A 13,747-nucleotide genomic window follows, 5' to 3' on the forward strand; every position below is an offset into this window, starting at 1 on the left:
CATTGATCTCCTCACGCTTGGCATTATCACGAATGATTATGGCAAATTTCCCTTCCTTGAAGGAGTCGTTCGATTCCTCGTTTGGACATTGTGTTATGCGGTCTTTGAGAGTTGACTCGTGCCCTTCTTCCAAGGAGTTCACTCCAATACGATCACACAATGCAGAGAAATTCGGGTCGTCAAGGGAACGCATTTTCTGGGTCAATTGGTACATTTTGAAATGTAATTTCTATTGATTGGGTGCGGTTGCATCACAACAATTGGGACGTGGTGTTTCCGAATATCCACGAATCTTGTACTGGCGGCAGTTGTAAGAAGTCCCCGGTACAAATAACTGGCAATGCGGAAAACGGTTTCTCTCTTTTGCCAAATATCTGTTCACATCTCAAGTGTATTTGATGTAATTTATTGGATCCAACCATGGACACCTCGTCGATGAATATGGCTTTGACTTGGGAAAATTTGTAGGCACAAGTTGCGTTGCTCGAGAACACCTCGTAAGCTTCAGACTCTTCGGGTCGCCATAATTTCAGTGCCGCTTCAATTGTTTCACCTCCGATCAGTCTCGCAGCTGATGCAGTCGGGGACAACACAAAGACAGATGGTTTGCTCAGATCATTTCTAGATTTCATAAAGATCAATTTGGCGGCTTCAATGAGAGTTCTCATGAGAAACGTCTTGCCGGTTCCGGCTCTACCAGATATGTAGAGATAAAACGGAAGCGCTGTGTTTAAGTCTTCTCGGCGTTCGGACGCAAATCTGGTCAGCACATCATCGAAAATTCGGCGTTGATCGGGATTGAGCTGTCTGATCATAGCACAAACATGTTGCTTCTTTGTGATGTCAATTTCGGAATCGGCTTGTGGACCAATCGCCAATCGCAGAAAGTGTTCTAAATCCTTTTCGGATGTCATCTCTCCATCGGGTTCATTATCACTGTCATTTTCATAGAGCATATCATCAGGGTCATTTTCTTCATCCACGTTATGATCTTCCATGGCTTGTTCAAACTGGAGCAAAAGTTCCCTATTTGGCTCGAACTGTTTACGTACGGCATCTATGACCTCTTTGTGATTCTCATATATTCCATCGATTGTTCCGCGGTGCGGTTCGTGGATTTCAGTCATCTCATCATGGAATGGGTGAAACAAAACGAGGAGATTACGTTTGATTTCCGTATCATTTTTTGTTGATAGATGATATCTGACCACAGTATGCTTCCGGTTTTTACGGAATCGACCCTTCTTGTTCTTTAACCATCTGATTTTCCCAGGGGCAGTTTCCGCATCAACAAAATCGTCATTTTTGGATGTGTTGAGGTGTTCGTCGGCGGTTGTCTCTGACTTAGCCTGGTACACGATCCGGTAATCTCGGACGAATTCCGCGAGTGACAAATCTTCCAAATCATCTGGTCGTTTTACATAGTAATCGATGATGTTATTGTAAAACGGGCTCTCGTCATCATCTAGGTCATGTAGATCGCTCCGGAGAAGTCAATCTTGATTGCGAGGATGAACAGCCTGAATGAACACGTGTGTTCTGGTAGTTTCGCAGAAGTGAAGACCCAACATTCTATATACGACTTTCGGACGGGAAACTTCACGACTGTTGTCAAGAGCATGGCTAAACATTTTCATCTTGCCTTGCGGAGTACGACCGTATTTCACCGATTCCACTTTGATCTGGTGCAATAAGCGACTGAGTCCGCTCTCATTTTTAGTCAGATAACCCAGTATATAAGCGACACACGCGTATTCATCTAGGATGAAGGAAATGTCCATATTCGCTTGGTGAATTTTCAGAATATTAGCATTATAATTGTTGGTGAATATGTCACAGCAGTCACGTTTTGGGAATATTTTTGAGCCGGAACGACTTGAAGCGGCACACATCTTGAGTGCATTTAGGTATTCTGATTCACTGAGTGCAACTGCTTCAAGAAATTCATCGTATGTCATTTTCATGAACCTTTCATACGGTGCTTCAGTAGTACACGATTTATTAGATTCAGAGTCAGTTTGTCGGAGAATATATTTACGAACTTTGACGTAATTTTCCCTCCATCTTTTGACCTCTTCAATGTCCGCGTCCGTATCAGGGCGATCTATAATCGTGGTTTTTCGCATCGGGAATTTTGGAAATTTGAAGCGGAATGAATTCATAGTCAAAGACATACCTTCCTTGAACCCGTCATCTTTACCATGTCCTTCTGTACAGTTGATTTTTATTTTCTTGCATTTTTTGTGACAGGTGAATGTATACGAATGCGACTGGAAGAATTCCACGTCTTTATGCAGTTCATCGTTTTCATTGGGAAGTTGAGCACATATGATAGAGTCGATGAATCGTTCACACGCTTTTCTTGATTCATCTGTGCGATCGCATTTTGGAGGTGGGTTGCAATTCTCATCCTGTAGCCACAATAACGAATGTACATGCGGAGTTCCTCGTTGTTGAAATTCTATACGGAAAAAGTGATCCACAGTTTTGTAATTGGATAAGATTCCAGTATTTTTAAATGCACCGTATAATATCTTCATTCGTTGCTGAAGTGTGTTGGCACATCAATGACATTTCGGGCAAGTAGTCGATTGACCTGAGTGCGTTGGTCGGCCCGATTTGTTCATGACGTTTACGTGTAACCCAAAGTGGTGGAGATTACGTGTGAACTACTTTCATGTCAGAAGTACTGCCATAGGCATGATCTAATTGCACGAGTTTTCCGACTAAAGTTAGGAAAATTGTGCGATTTAATTAAAAAGGGTCAGATTTTTGGGCCAGTCAGGTGTGATATGTACACTGCAAAATGGTTATCCTTTAGAAACAACCTGTCAGACACAAGCCTCCACCACCTTCCAAAAGTAGCTTTTCCTGCCTGCACTTTCACCACATTGCTATTTCACATTGCAAGGGAGATGTCTTGAGCCCTCAATTACCATCTAACGTCGGCAAAAATGGCCTTTTGAGGTTTTTTTTCAGTCGCTGCCTTTCAATGATTCCCCCACGGCTTTCCAAGGTGCAGCGCCACTTCGTCTTGTGTGAAAGGATTCACTGCGACTTCTAGCCAACTCCCGTTTTGCCCGGAAGTACTCGCCTAAATGCTCCTTCCATTTACGGCCCTCGGTGGACCCATACAGGCATACCTGCCAACCTTTTTGGAATGAAAATCGGTAGATTTTTGTGCGACGCAGGGGCATGCACCCCCAGAAAATTTTTGAAAAAAAATGGTGCACTCTCCTGCATTTTAGACCACTTGATCGCCTCAATAAAATCAACTATTTACTACAGCAAAATCTGGCCTACTTGTCAAATTTATAATGTGCAACAAGTAACAGCTTCCAAAATAATTCCACTGGTCCTTCAATATAATACATGACATTTTTGAAACAAGTAACAAGAATGGCAAAATAGTGCATTATCCTGCATGAAGACCACACAATTTCTGTATCGTATTCTGTAACTCGGATTAAAAAAAAAAATTTCCCTGAATTTTAAAAACCGGTAGATTAAGCATGTAAAATCGGTAGCCGGTAGATAGCCTCGAAAATCGGAAGTCTACCGGCTAAATCGGTAGGGTTGGCAGGTATGTACAGGTATGCATTTAACCATACAAGAATCATAGTACGGTAGAATTTATTCCACCTTCAAATCTTTTGCCATTTTAGGTGCCCATCAAACAGTCGTCCACAATCAGAATGCCCTCTCAGTTGCAAGTTCGCCAAGGGAACAATTCCGCCGTTCTGGAAACCTAACTCATCTTTTGCGTGTTACTTCCCCCTTTTATCCGCCTGTCAATACATCATTTCACCCTACGTTTTCTACGGTACCATACAGGTCCGGATCGAAGAGTCTTTACGCGGTTTCGGGCCGCCAATTATGTGGTAGTAAGCGTTTAACTGTTTAGTGGTGGAGCTCCGCTTATTGTGGCTTTCAGCAGCTATTCAGGAAATTTGCAAGAAACCCCGAGCAACACCGGCTTTTTCTGCTAGTAAGGGATATCTCGCGAATCCAACAGACGGAAAACCCGACAATAAGGGATATCCAACGAATCCAATAACCATAAACAGAACAACAGATGTTCAGGGAAATACGAACCAGACCGTGGGTAGCGCGAGAAGACTTCCTGGTCGATTGTTTTTGATGAACCTGGCGGTGTAGCAGACGATAACATAAAGGGGGGGGTGCAGAAAATTTTTTTTTAAGATGTTTTTCAAATTTCACATAACTTGATTTATACCATATTATTAGAAATCCACAAAGACAGAAATGCCGGTGATTCCATTTATTTTGGATCCTTTTCACTTTGGTCAATAACGTTTGGATCGAGGAGAGATCGAAGGTGGAACGATGGTGTAGTTCCTTACAAACACTGTATACACACCTTAAATGACGGTAAATCGACACCCGATTTTTGAAGGACGACAATTTGAACAATAAAACCTCAATCAAAAATCGGCTCAAGTAAAATTTTCTAAATATCTCGAAGTGTTTAATTCCGAAGTCTCGTTTCTCCACATTCAAAACTGAAGGACAAGTATTGAAAATACTGTACGCGGTTTTTCGGCCGCTGCACAGCAACGGGTGGTTGCTAGGCAACGAAATTCAAAACGCGCACATTCCCATTATATATTCCACATGTTGGCAAAGTTTCATCGAAATCGGTTTGCTGGTTCGTGCTGTGGAGCCTCGCGTTGCAGACACACACACACACACACACACACACACACACACACACACACACACACACACACACACACACACACACACACACACACACACACACACGGAAAACCCAACATTAAGGGATATATATCTCGCATATATAGCGAATCCAACAGACAAGTGAAAACAAAACCTCGATCCAGCTTTGGTGGTGGAGGTAGTAAAACCTTTACTGTTGATAAGTATTTGTGTTTAGCAAACTCACGTGCACATGCACGTTATATGTTATATGTATAGATTGCCAAAGTTTCAATTCTGCAATTAGAGGGAGGCATGTGTGAGGGGAAAGTGGGTGGGGGGAGGGAATGTGACCAAAATTCTCCTGATTAACCTCTGCCATCGAAGATCGGAGGTTACTGTTTTCACCCCTTTCTGTCTGTTTGGTTTTTTACTTATGAAATCTAAAGATTTCGTAAGTATATTGATGACTTCCGTTTCTGTTTGTTTCTTTGTGTGTTACTTAGACTTCCGTTTGTTTGTTTGTTTGTAGGCACGATAACTCGAGAACGGAAGAAGCTACCAATATCAAATTACACCACGTGATTCAGGAGGGTGATGGCTAGTGCTGATTAGATTTTGGTCAAAATCGGTCAAAGGTCAAAGTCACGGTGAGGTCAAACATCCAAAACATTCGATTTTTGATGGTTTGGTACAGAATCATCGTAGAAACTTCTGGTTTGTGTCGCTACCTTCTCCAAAAACAGCTTTTATTAGACAAGGTCAGAGGTCAAGTTGACGATTTCGTAAGTACCAGTCTATGACTGCTTGTTAAGTTGTCGAAGACAACTTCTGTCACTTTGTACAGTTAAGAGTTTGTGTGTGTGTGTGTGTGTGTGTGTGTGTGTGTGTTTGTCTGTCTGTGCATCGATTTCCTCAGCGGTCCTTGTGTATATGTCCACGAAACATTTTGACATGAAAGATAATCACCCAAGGACTGAACCTATAAATTTGGGTGTACCTGGATCAAATAATGACGTCACGAAAAATTAGATATTTAATGTGCTTATATAGGGTCATAATATCTTTCACCCTGCCATGTTTCAACCAGATCGGATCCAGATTGTGACGTCACAAAATGTTTGAAATTTGCATTGAAAAGCCCATTTACATGACAAAAAAAATTCTTAAAATTCGAAAGTTTTATATTTTTCACTCAAACTTTTAGGGAATGTAAAACATATGTTGGCCATTAGCTGACGTAATTTGATCAACTTCCGGTTTGTATTCTGGATCCCATCAGCAAAAATGTGTCATAATTTGGCCATTTTTGAAAGCGCGTATCTCCATCAATTTTTATGATATGTGGCTCAAACTAGGTGAGAATGTAGTTCAGATATTACTCTTTCATGAGATATTCAGGCCTTCGTTGTGACTGTTCCGGTTCAATAGTTCGCCTGACACCGAAAATTTGTCTATCGTGCTCAGGCGCCAATGGCACTATTCTGCAAACGTGATGTATTATTTTTTAGTGCAGGCCAGTTTTATTAACAATGAAAGGCCCTCCACATCGTACCAATCCATGATGACGTTACCATCACTCAGGTGTGTCAATTTTCCGTTTTCAGTAAGAATTTTGCTTGTTTTTATGCGGAGGAGGTGGAGGTGATGATGGAGTTTTTGACTCAAACCATTGACATCACATTCCACATTCGAATGTTCTTCATGATAGCAACTGACTGAACTGTAAATGCTGTTTCTTGTGCTGTATCCGTGTGACTGCAATGAAGTTATAATAAATTTTCAAACAACTTCGACAACTTCCTCACTCCATGAGTGATTCATTTGTTTGTTTGTTTGTTTGTGAACACTATTATGGAAAAAACTCCTCGACGGATTTTGACGAAACTTGGTGGGGGGGTTAGGTATGGTCCAAGGATCATGCCATTAGATTTTGGACTTAGTCCAAAATCCAATATGGCCGCTATGGCGGCCATTTTGAAAAAATATTTGAATTTTTTTTCTTTTGCATTTCTACATGTTTTAAGTGATTTCCAACCCTCCCCCACCCACCCCCCAAAAAAAATTGTTAGAGAAAAAAATTTTTGCAACTTTTTTTTCAACAAAATTTCTATTTTTTTTTTTTGCATTTCTACATCTTATAAGTGATTTCCAACAAAAAAACATGCCAAAATTATAATTGCGGCTGATTTTGGAACTTCAGGTGGATATACCCACGTAAAATCAATTTCTGTCTCAAGGAATCTAGTTATGACGAATGAATTGAGTATGTAAAAGTTAAAAGTAAAAGGGAAAGTTGCAAACTATAACTCTGTGAGCACTGTTGACATCATATTGAATGAATAGGATATCAGGTTCACTTGAGTGACCCAGCAGTATTGGCGGCGGAGGTTTTGCACTCTACCGAGTGCTCCCCCTCTAGTTTATGTATGTAATAAGCAGAAAAGGCAAGCAATACCAAAAGCAATAGACAAGAGGAATCATCAAGAAAAGAGAGAGAGAGAGAGAGAGAGAGAGAGAGAGAGAGAGAGAGAGAGAGAGAGAGAGAGAGAGAGAGAGAGAGAGAGAGAGAGAGAGAGAGAGAGAGAGAGAGAGAGAGAGAGAGAGAGAGAGAGAGAGAGAGAGAGAGAGAGAGAGAGAGAGAGAGAGAGAGAGAGAGAGAGAGAGAGAGAGAGAGAGAGAGAGAGAGAGAGAGAGAGAGAGAGAGAGAGAGAGAGAGAGAGAGAGAGATAATACGCACATTAACCGTGTGGAATCATGCGCAAACTGCATGTCAAAGCAAAAACAACAACTCTTCTGCATCATTTGAGCACACAGAGAAAAATCAAATTGCATCCCTGGAGCAACAGAAATCCTTCGTTCAACCCCAATGAATGGGAAATAAATGATAATATCCCAAAATAAAGGATTTGACAATAATACAGTCGATAATTTTTGCCAATATCCTGATATGGACCACCTTCTACAGGATATACTATGGGATTTTATTTACTCCAACTCCTCACATGAGTTTGCTGACAGACTGCTGGACCATTCTTTCTTCTTCACATGAGATGTGGATGCATCCACTCCATGCTTTACTTCTTTGGTTCTGGTCCGCGTTGGAACATCCATGGTTAGTCAAGGATGTTAGGGTTTTTTTGGTTCAGATTCTTCCAAAAGCACAAAATTTGGCCCAAATGTTTCCCATACCCTACTTTTTCGATTTTAGACAGGCGCCAAGACGGGCACCCCCCGGGGCCGCCATATTGGCGAAATCCAATTATGGCCGCCATCTGGGTTCGAGAAAAATTGTAGTTAAATAATCAAAAGGGCTAGAATCATGAATAATGCCACTTTTTAGGAATTTTCGGGGTCAGGGAATCTGATTCTGATCTCCTTTTGATGATTTCAGGTCATGGTCACCCCATTTTTGGTTCAAAGGTCAAAGATCAAAAGTGGTACTACTAAAAATTCAACAAAAATGATTCAGGAACAAATTTTATTAAAATACTTTGGGAATAACATCTGCTGACAAAACACCGCTATGTACATTCAGGACATATCCGTGGAACTCGTCCAGTGAGAAGTTGCCCTGAGCTTTACTATCTATATTATCCACATCGTGGGTGGTGAAGACCTTGAGACGGCTGTTGGTGGGTACCACCACCCCATCCTGAGCATGGCGATCACACACCGCACGCGCAACATCTCGCTTCACTTTCATGACGTGATTGTATGATACCGAGATACCCTGTTCTTGGTCAATCCCAATCTGTTTTTTGTCCCGTGCGTGTCCGTGCAGCTTGAGGCCACGATACAGGGGGAAGGGGGTTTCTCACTCCTTGTTGTGCCATACTGCAGACGTCTTGACTGCATGGTGCGTACCCTTACTAGTATTGTAGATGAGCAGTTATGAGATGTTACATGTGATCTTCTCCCGCGCATCCAGATTGGCATCGCCACCGATCTTCTCACGTCCACAAAGAGCTGACGGGCCCCGGAGAACTACATTGAAGAAACTCCTCATCTCCTCATTGACTGGAGCCGTGAGGCAGTTAAGGGGGGAGGAGCCATCGAAAGGCTCCTAACTCTGGAGACAAAACTTGTGCATCATCTCCGCAGCCTGCATGAACATAAGTGCGTCCTCTTGACAAATCTGAGACCTATATGTCTTGGCTAGCTCATCAACCACCTTCAGTTTGTGAGATATGTAAATATCCTTCCTGCCTTCATTCCCCCTGGAAAACTCAGCCCATTCAGGTAGGAGGTCGAGAAGCTGATCCTTGTATCAAGTTGAGTGTGGCTCTTTTTTGTCTCAGCATGGGCGACCTTGATCACTCATAAGCTTTTGATACATCTCGCGTAGCTCTGAGAGCTTAAATACGGTGGTGTCCGAATGTTCGATCAGGGCAACAATTTGAGCGCAGATGATGGGATAGAAGGGTGGAGGTGTGGGACCCACCAATTCTAGTCACTCGGCAGCGTGAGCGGAGTCTCGCAAATGTACATAACACTGATGGTGATAATAGGCATCAGCCGCATGTGCATCAGACGCTATGGCAACCAGTCTGCCAAGTAAATGAAAGTTTTTGTTCGTCTTCGCCCAACTCTTTAGCTTGGCATCTACGACATCGGCTACTACCTTGTGGAGGTTGGCCTGGTCCTCCCCCTCACAGATTACACAACACTTGACATTGGCTGGAGGCTGAAATTCCCCAGATGACCTTATTTTTTGGGACTATTCTGAGAGCTGGCTTATTTGTCTAACTTCTCTCTCACCCGTTTGACATGAGAACTACTACAATAACTCCTGCAAGTTTTGTGATACCTAGCCTTATGCGATTTAAGAGTTGCTGCAATACCTGAGCCATCATTCATCTGACTAATCGTGACATTGATACCAGAAGGAAGATTATTGGCATTGATAGCATTGAAGTCTTTGAGATCTCTCTCAAGTGATACAAGTCCCTCCTCCTTAGGAGTTTGCAAGGCTTCTCCAGTTTTGGCCGATTGACAAAGAGAACAGAGTCCCCAATTCATAATTTCGGTCGAGGACATAGTTCGACACTCATATTATATAGGTTCGTCATCGCGATGAACTTTCGTCTCGTCATCACGGCGACACGATAGCAGGCTGAGTCGCAGGTTCCGGATCCACTCCTGAACACGCAAGAACAGGGATAGGATAGTCTCGTGAGATAGGGTAGACGTCACAGCTCCGAATGGCATCATGCACCACAGCCGCTGCTGGACACGTCGACGCTCCCAGACTTGGCATTATCTTAAAAATGAAACAAAAAGTTTTTGACATTACGAGTCAAAATAAAAAAAACAATCAAAATTAAAAACATTCAAGTCTTATTTTATAAATGATTAGCGGGTTCTTTTGATTGATAACTCAGGCTGGCCATAGAGGCCGGAGGCAGGCTATTTTTGAAGCGACGTCCCGAAAACGCCGGGTTTGACCACAAAATTACCTTTAGGGTGACCTTGAGGGGTGACTTTGACCTCAAATCGTTGAATTAAAATCAGAATCAGATTCCCCGACCCAGGAAACCCCGAAAAAGTGGTATTATTCATGATTCTAGCCCTTTTGGTTTTTTTTTTTTTTAACTACGATCGACCTCTAACCCAGATGGCGACCCCGGGGGGCGCCCGTCTTGGCGCCTGTCTAAAATCGAAAAAGTATGGCATGGGCGATATATGGGCCAAATTTGGTGCTTTTGGAAGAATCTGAACCAAACAGTACCTATAATGCCCTAACATCCCTGACGAGGTCTCATCCTCAGTCACAATATGAGAAAGGAAGTTGACCGCTTTGTTATGGATGTGCTGGAGTAAGGTGCTGCACTGATTTCCAAACGCTTGTTCTGATGAGCATGTGAGAGTATATTTTCGGCATCGCCTGAATGACACCTTTTGGAAGTTCAGTTGGTTGTGGACAATGAAATGATCTGCACTGTTCCGTGGCTGATGCCAATTTTCTTGGCAATGGCATCAAACATCATGCATCAATCACTATTGATAAGTCTATCCACACAGGGTGATGCTTTGCGGGGTGACGGGGTGATGACATGGCTTTCCGTGGTGTCATTGGACACGATTCATCTGTCCACATTTCTTTGGTCCAGACATGATGCCACATAAGGCCATACTGTACACTCATTTGTCTGTAAATTTGAATTATACTCCTGCCTTCACCCATCGAAAACGAATAACCGCCAATGGCTCCTCACATGTACAACTTTCCAACGATGATGCCATTTTACTCATGTGATTCAGAGCTACGAATCTGCAATCATAAATTATCACCTACTGATGTTTATTAACTTTTATTATTAAAGGTGAATATATCTGATTGCTTAGATTTTTAAAAACGACACCATCATATCAATTATTCTCACCCCCACCACCCTCCCCCTCCGGGGCCTAACATTAAAACAGGTAAATGGCAGGAAGGTGCAGACGTATGGCACTCACCTTTGAGCTATTTTGCCTGGGTTAGATTCCCATTCCGAATATAAACTGCCGGATTGGTGCGACTCAGTTAGAGTGTTACATCATTGAGTGTGCCATCACTCAGGTGGACATTAAGCTGGAGACCTCGAAATATATCTTCTTCATGGATATCCCCATTCATAAATCTCTTTCATGGATATTCCTGTAAATATATTTGTTTCATGGATATCCCTGTAGACACATCTGTTTCCTGGGTATCCCTATCCATAAATCTGTTTCATGGATATTCCTGCACATAGATCTGTGTTCATGGCTATCCCTGTACATAAACTGTTTCAAGGATATCCCCAGGTACAGAAAACTGTTTCATGAATATCCCCAGGTACAGAAAACTGTTTCATGGATATCCCCAGGTACAGAAAACTGTTTCCTGGATATCCCCAGGTACAGAAAACTGTTTTATGGATATGCCCAGGTACAGAAAACTGTTTTATGGATATCCCCAGGTACAGAAAACTGTTTCATCGATATCCCCAGGTACAGAAAACTGTTTTATGGATATCCCCAGGTACAGAAAACTGTTTCATCGATATCCCCAGGTACAGAAAACTGTTTCATCGATATCCCCAGGTACAGAAAACTGTTTCATCAATATCCCCAGGTACAGAAAACTGTTTCATGGATATCCCCAGGTACAGAAAACTGTTTTATGGATATCCCCAGGTACAGAAAACTGTTTCATGGATATCCCCAGGTAGAGAAAACTGTTTTATGGATATTCCCAAGTACAGAAAACTGTTTCATCGATATCCCCAGGTACAGAAAACTGTTTCATCGATATCCCCAGGTCCAGAAAACTGTTTCATGGATATCCCCAGGTACAGAAAACTGTTTTATGGATATCCCCAGGTACAGAAAACTGTTTCATCGATATCCCCAGGAGTAGGGTGAATATACTGGTTCTAGCTCACTTTTCCCCATGTAAATGAATGGGGGATTTTCAGCGATTCCCTTTTTTTTCCCCTAAAAATAAACCCCCTTTTTATCCGTTTTTCCCTGCTGTGCAGGGGTTTGGCTTTTTGTGAGGCAATGTTTTATGGTCGGATGCCCTTCCTGGACGCCTCTTACAACACAGGGATATGGTACACCTATTCTAACCGGGGCATACACCGGGACCAGTATACTGGTACTCATTTCGCCGACCTCGGAAGGATGACAGGCTGAGTCAACCCCCTGGTGTTAATTCAGCAGCTGAGCGGGATTCAAACTCGGGACACTGGGATCCTGCCGCCACCCTAACCACTAAGCCAACACCAGGCTTTGTATATATATAACCAGGCTATCCCAAGGTATATTTATTTGTCTCCCCTTTAACCTGGAGGTTGATCAGCTCACTCATTGAACCTATAAAGATTTGTTCATTCTCAAATTCCTTCAATAGTTTAATTTTCTTTGCACAATAATCCCCATCTAAAATATTGACAAACAAAACATTTGAATCTTTATATTTTTTAAGATACCCCTTTTGTGCCATTACGAAATGATAAACTTCTCTTAATGATCTCATCTGACCACCTCCTGAGCCACATATCATTTTGAGATTATAGTAAATTGTTTTTTCATTGTTCAATTGATAACCATCAAAGTTTTCAGTCCATTCAAGGATATTCATTTTTTTCTTTACATCCTCTAACTTACTACTTTTTAAATTGATTCGCTTATTTGTTTTATTTACCTTTGTTTTAGTTATTTTTTCAATAAGACTTATTTGATATTTTTCACATTCATTATGTTTTCCATTTATATACCAAGACTGAGATTTTCTCCACTCTTTAGTTTGATTAATACTTGGTTTAACCATTTATATATCCTTAAAAAACCCTAACCCTTCTTCCCATCGTTAAAACGCAATCTATTTTATACACTCTATCATACAATATCCATATGGAACACAATCTATTCCATTATCTAAAATAAATCTCTTATCATCAAAGGCTCCTAATGCCTTTTTATTTACTTCTTCACTATATATGTTATGTTTATAACTTCTTATTGTATTCATTTTCCTGTATTCTTCTTTCTTATTCATCAAACAATTATAATAATTTCTAAAAGTTATTGATTTCTTTATTACATATTTCTTTATTCCCTTTAACCTCTTATCAATCTGATCACCATACTTATAAGCATATGCCTTTGCTCTCAATCCAATAAACTCACTCATTACTTTTCCACCCAACTCATCCTTAAACTTACCAATAACCTTTTCATTCTTTTTGGAAAATAACTCACTCTTCTTGCTGAAATTACTTGTATCATATACTCCAATATTTTCTTCATATCTTCATAAACATCATCAGTTTTTATATCTAGGATAAAACTATCAGTGTCCATATACAACAATGAAACATTTTCACCATACTCTTTCTTTAAGTCATTATACAAATAATCATACATCAATATCTTTGATAAATCAAGAACTGCTGTTCCAATATAAATTGGTTTATCCATTACAATACTTTCCTTTTTCATATGAATTGCAGAAAAGTTCTCTGAAAAAACCTCTTCTCTCTCAAAACTTGGTTTATTTATCAATCTCGAAGCTTCTTTCCAAGATGTTGCGAAT

General features: G+C 41.2%; 1 pseudogene; it reads right to left on the reverse strand.

The window, feature by feature from the left end:
• Positions 1 to 251: 251 nt before the first annotated feature.
• On the reverse strand, positions 252 to 9,917 carry LOC147026893 (uncharacterized; annotated as a pseudogene).
• Positions 9,918 to 13,747: the final 3,830 nt, after the last annotated feature.

This window comes from Eptatretus burgeri, chromosome 5 (genome assembly GCF_056783735.1).
Source record: "Eptatretus burgeri isolate ZD-2024b chromosome 5, Ebu_testis_v1, whole genome shotgun sequence".
Lineage (NCBI taxonomy): Eukaryota > Metazoa > Chordata > Myxini > Myxiniformes > Myxinidae > Eptatretus > Eptatretus burgeri.